The following is a 6,189-nucleotide window of genomic DNA, read 5'->3' on the forward strand; positions in this document are numbered from 1 at the left end:
TTCGATGGAGCTTTATATCGATGAATAAAAGTCAACAAGTCACAACAGCGTCCACCCAGCGCTCCCTCTCTCCTCTTTCTTCCCTCGCTGTCTCCTCCCTGTCCTCACTCTCTCCTCCCTCTTTCTCCCGCTCACTCCTTTCTCTCTCTCCTCCCTCTCTCTTCTCCCTCTTATATATATCTCTCTCTTTTTTTCCCTCTCCCCCTTTCCCCATCTATCCCTCCTTCCTCTCTCCCCTAATCTCCCTCCCTCTCTCTCCCCCTCCCTCGCATATCTCTCTCTCTTCTCTCTCTCAACTCTCCTCTTGCTTTCTCCTTTCCCTTTCCCCCCTCTCTCTCCATCCCTCTCATACCTCTCTCTCTTTTTCTCCTATCTTTCCTCTTTCTCTCCTTTCCTCTTTCCCCCTCTTCTCCCTCCCTCTCGTATCTCTCTCTCTTTCCATCTCTTCTCTCTCTCTTTCTCTCCCTCCCTCTCATATCTCTCTCCCCTCCTTTCTCTTTCTCCCTCTCTCTCCATCCTTCTCATACCTCTCTCTCCTCACTCTCTTTTTCTTTCTCTCCTTCTTTCCTTTCTCTCTCTCCTTCCTCTTTTCTCCTCTTCTCCTCTCGCTCTCTCCCCCTCCTTTCTCTTTCTCCCTCTCTCTCATATCTCTCTCTCCTCTTTCTCCTTTTCTTTCTCTCCCTTCTTTTCTTTCCCCTTTCTCTCCCTCTTACTTTTTTCTTTATTCTTCATTTCTCTCCTCTCTCTCCCTCTCCTTTCACTTTCTCCCTCCCTCTCTCTCTTTTTCTCCTTTCTTTCCTCTTACTCTCCTTCCTCTTTTCCCCTCTTCTCCCTCTCTTCTCTCACTTCTTTTTCTCTCTCCACTTTCTCCTTTCTCTCTCTGTCGTTCCGTCTCTTCTCTCTCTCCCTCCCTCTCATATCTCTCTCTCCACTCTCTCTCCTCTTGCTCTCTCCCCACTTATTTCTCTTTCTCCCTCTCTCTCCCTCCCTCTCATATCTCTCTCCTTTACCTCTCTCTCATCCCTCTGTTTTTCTTCCTTTTCTTTCTCTATCTCCCCCTCTCTCCTCTTTCTCCTTTCTCCTTCCTCTCTCCCTCTTTCTTTTTTCTTTATTCTTCATTTCTCTCTCTCCTCCTTTCTCCTTCCTCTCCAACCCCCCCCCTCCCCTCCCTCCCTCCTCTCGTCTTCCTCTCGATCTACATTAGCCCAGCGTCTCCTCCCTCCTCGGCTCCTCAGAAACTCGAGACGCCGTGTGCATTTCCAGTCACAAACAAATGGAAGTGCCCCGGATCTCTGAGTGTCCACTGAGTTAAGCAGAAATATATCAAAGCTTCTCCGTCGTCAGGCCCAACGGAACAAAAGTGCCTTCGTTCAGGCAAATAAACGCATACACTAATAATATACTGGTGAAATATTACTGTAATCGGTTCAATAAAACTGACGTATACTGCAGCTGATCGCCACGGTAACGCAGGACAGTCAGCGCCATATTGTCAGCTTTCCATGGATAATTTGAGGATCTGTGCTTTACGTGAGAAGTATTTTGTGTTGAGAACTTTTTGCTACTTTTTACTTAGCTAATGTTATAATGAAGTATCTTTACTCTTTCTTGAGTAAAAAAAAAAAGTTTCCGTGAGTACATTTTAAAGTTGCAAAAGCTTCATGTCGAATAAAGTGTGTGTAGTTTGTTCCCTCTTTAGTGATGTGAAGATCATCATGACCGAGCGGCTCTTTTGAACGGCTCTTTAACCCCTTAACTCCCACCGGAACCGAGCACATTTTCTCCAGTTTGGCTTTACCCCAATCCAAAAGCTTCTGGGAAAAAGCAGTGAAAATAGCGACAAAACTGAGACGAAAACAATGATGAAAATGTGAAAAAGGTGAGAAAAAATTGACAAAAAAGTGAGAAAAAATTGACAAAAAACTGAGAAAAAATGGAAGAAAAAGTGACAAAAATTTACAAAAAATTTAAAAAAAAAATGTCAAAAAAGTGACAAAAAATTGACAAAAAAATTACAAAAAATAAAAGAAAAAGTGATAAGAATTTGACAAAAAAAATGAGAATAATTTGCCGAAAAAGTGACAAAAAAATGGACAAAAAAGTGATGAAAAATTGATGAAAAAATGACAAATGTGACAAAAAAAATTACAAAAATGTGACAAAATGTGACAAAAAATATGACAAAAATTAACGAAAAAATGACAAAAAATGACAAAAAAAAAATACAAAAATGTGATAAAAATTCTACCAAAAAATTAGAAAAAATTGACAACAAAATTACTAAAAAATGGCCAAAAAATTACAAAAATGTGACAAAAAATGGATGAAAAAATGACAAAAATGTGACCAAAAAAATGACAAAGTTACAAAAATGAGTTGAATACCCAACAAAAAATGATGGAAAAACAATCTGATGACGTGAGGAAAAAAAGATCCTCTCGGTTCAGGCGGGAGTTAAGAGGTTAAGGTAAACGGTTCGACCTGGATCTCAATTGTGAAAAGAGCCGGATCTTTTTATCAGCCAATGTTACCCAGAACTCCCCCTGAACACAAAAATCAGCCAAACAATGGAGCCACACAAGTGAAAGCTTTTGCACTAAAGTCAAAGCTAAATGCACTAACAAGGATTTTGCAGCCCCTTTTTCTTAGTTGTGGCACAAATACGTTTTTCAAAGCAAAGATATGAGTCCCATTGTTATTCTAGATTCTTTAAATTTAAAAAAAGGCCTTTTATCTTTGGCAAATTGACTCATACAGTGCTTTTCTACCTTTATCAGGCCCAAAGCGCTTTACAGTGAGGAACAAGGAACTCTCTCACTCACACACACAGACACTGGAGGCAAGTAGGGTGAAGAGTCTTGCCCAAGGACACGACGATAGTTTGCAGGAGCTGGGATTCGAACCCACGACCACCTGCGCCGCCACCATTGACGAAAAAATGACAAAAATGTGCCAAAAAAATGACAACAATGTGACAAAATGTAACAAAAAAATACAAAAATGTGACAAAAATGTGATAAAAATGTGACAAAAATGTGATAAAAATTTGACCAAAAAAAATAAATAAAAAAAATAAAAAATTAGATTTTTTTTTTTACAAAAAATTACAAAAAATTACAAAAAATTACAAAAAATTACAAAAAATACAAAAAATTACAAAAAATTACAAAAAATTACAAAAAATACAAAAAATTACAAAAAATTACAAAAAAATTACAAAACTGTGACAAAATTTGACAAAAACAAAGCAAAAGAAATTACAAAAAAATTACAAAAAATTACAAAAAAATTACAAAAAAAATTACAAAAAAAATTACAAAAAAAATTACAAAAAATTACTAAAAATTACAAAAAAAATTACAAAACTGTGACAAAATGTGACAAAAAAAAAATACAAAAATGTGATAAAAATGTGACCAAAAAACTGCCGAAAAAATGTGACAAAAATGACAAAAAAGTTACCAAATGGAGTTGAATGCCCAACAAAAAATTGATGAAAAAAAAATCTGATGACGTGAGGAAAAACATCCTCTCGGTTCAGGCGGGAGTTAAGAGGTTAAAAAGAGCCAGTCTTTTGAACGGCTCTTTGAAATGAACAGACCCCAAAGACTCGGCTCCAGTAAAGAGCCGTAAATCCCATCACTGCAGTTTTATCAGTAAGTATTATTGGAGTTTCATATTTCATGTTTTGTTGCTCATATTTAATGTAACTGAAATGACTTGCATCTCCTGGTCGTCTCCCTCTGGAGGTGTTCCAGGCATGTCCTAGTGGGACAAGGCCTCGTGGAAGACCCAGGACAGGCTGGTGGGACTATGTCTCCGAGCTGGCCTGGTGTTGCCTCGGGGTCAGAACAGCTGGAGGAGATAAAGCCCCGGATAAAGGAGAAGAAAATGGATGGATGGATGATTTGAGGCCAGTTCACACCTTAAGGTTCACAATGAGCTGTTTACATAAAATACACACATTATACTTTTATCCAGAGATGTATATCATAAAGTAGACAATTTTCTGACTGCTGAAATTACACATTGTAGACCAGTGTTTCTCAAGTGTTTGGCTCTTTACTGGAGCCGAGTCTTTGGGATCTGTTCATTTCAAAGAGCCGTTCAAAAGACTGGCTCTTTTTAACCTCTTAACTCTCGCCTGAACCGAGAGGATCTTTTTCCTCACGTCATCAGATTTTTTTTCCATCATTTTTTTGTTGGGTATAAACTCATTTTTGTAACTTTTTTGTCAATTTTTTATCACATTTTTGTTTTGTTTTTTTGTCACATTTTGTCACATTTTGTGTCATTTTTTTGGGGAATTTTTTTTTGTAATTTTTTTGGTAATTTTGTCACATTTTTATCATTTTTTTGTCACATTTTTATCACATTTTTGTCACATTTTTGTATTTTTTTGATACATTTTGTCACATTTTTGTCTTTTTTTTGCCACATTTTGTCACATTTTTGTCACATTTTGTCACATTTTGTGTAATTTTTCTTTGTAATTTTTTTTTGTATTTTTTTGATACATTTTGTCACATTTTTGTCTTTTTTTTGTCACATTTTTGTCACATTTTGTCACATTTTGTGTAATTTTTTTTTGTAATTTTTTTGGTAATTTTGTCACATTTTTGTCATTTTTTTGTCACATTTTTATCACATTTTTGTCAGATTTTTGTCACATTTTTGTATTTTTTTGATACATTTTGTCACATTTTTGTCATTTTTTTGTCACATTTTTGTCTTTTTTTTGCCACATTTTGTCACATTTTGTCACATTTTGTGTAATTTTTTTTTGTAATTTTTTTTTGTAATTTTTTTTTGTAATTTTTTTTTGTAATTTTTTTGTAATTTTGTCACATTTTTGTCATTTTTTTGTCACATTTTTATCACATTTTTGTATTTTTTTTGTCACATTGTTGTCATTTTTGGCACATTTTTTTGGCACATTTTTGTCATTTTTTCGTCAATGGTGGCGGCGCAGGTGGTAGAGCGGGTCGTCTCATGATCGGAAGGTCGTGGGTTCGAATCCCAGCTCCTGCAAACTGTCGTTGTGTCCTTGGGCAAGACTCTTCACCCTTCTTGCCTCCAGTGTCTGTGTGTGTGAATGAGAGAGTTCCTTGTTCCTCACTGTAAAGCGCTTTGGGCCTGATAAAGGTAGAAAAGCACTATATAAATGAACAATAATTTGAAATGGAAATGCACCACTTTTACTCCAATAACCGCTTTCATTCCTCTTCATTCCGCTGCGTCGCCGCCCGTGCCGTTAATTCAGTTCGTCTCTAAACACCGAGTCCTTAACGCAGCTTTGCTCGTCCGCGCCGCACGTTAATATTTCATATTTGGGAGTGCATTATTCGGCTCCCCCCCCCCCCCCCTGTGAGAATGTGGTCGAGAACAAAAAGGGTTCCTATCACCGGGCCCCACATCCGAAAGATCCGCGCCGCAAAAACCATGGCGGGGATCCAGTTTCAGGATAATGCGATGAAGCTGCCTGTCCGTCTGTGCCCTCCCCCCATTACACAGTCACTTATCACCCGCGAGTAATGGACTGAGCAATCACACACGGCCGGACAGAGACAGCAATACACATGTTTTTACGTTTTCGGAGGAGGCTGATTCACGACACACTGCAGCCAATGTTATTACAGAAGATAAATGACTTGAATTGAGGATAGTAATCTTGTTTTGAGCGGTTTTCACTCATTTAGACTCATTTTTTCCTATTTTCTCACTCGAGCTTGAAAATTAATCCTTTTTTTTGTTAAAGAGGGGTATTAGACCGAGAGCATTTTCTCCAGTTTAGCTTTACCCAAATCCTGTAGGCCAGTGTAACGCCTCATTTGAAAGCTAAGATCTACACAACTCATCTAAATGGATCTTTTTCCCCACGTCATCAGATTTTTTTTCTTTTTTTTTGAGGGGGGTTTTCAACTCATTTTTGTAAATTTATAGTCATTTTTTTTTCATAATTTTTCATAATTTTTGGTCAATTTTTTTTGTCATTTCTTCTTTTTTGTCATTTTTTGTCAATTTTTTGTAATTTTTTTTGTCATTTTTTGTCATTTTTTGTCAATTTTTTGTCATTTTTTTTTCAATTTTTTGTCAATTTTTTGTCATTTTTTGTCATTTTTTGTCAATTTTTAGTCAATTTTTTTGTAATTTTTTGTCTTTTTTTTTGTCATTTTTTGTCATTTTTTG

Source organism: Gobius niger, assembly GCF_951799975.1.
Source record: "Gobius niger genome assembly, chromosome: 3".
NCBI lineage: Eukaryota > Metazoa > Chordata > Actinopteri > Gobiiformes > Gobiidae > Gobius > Gobius niger.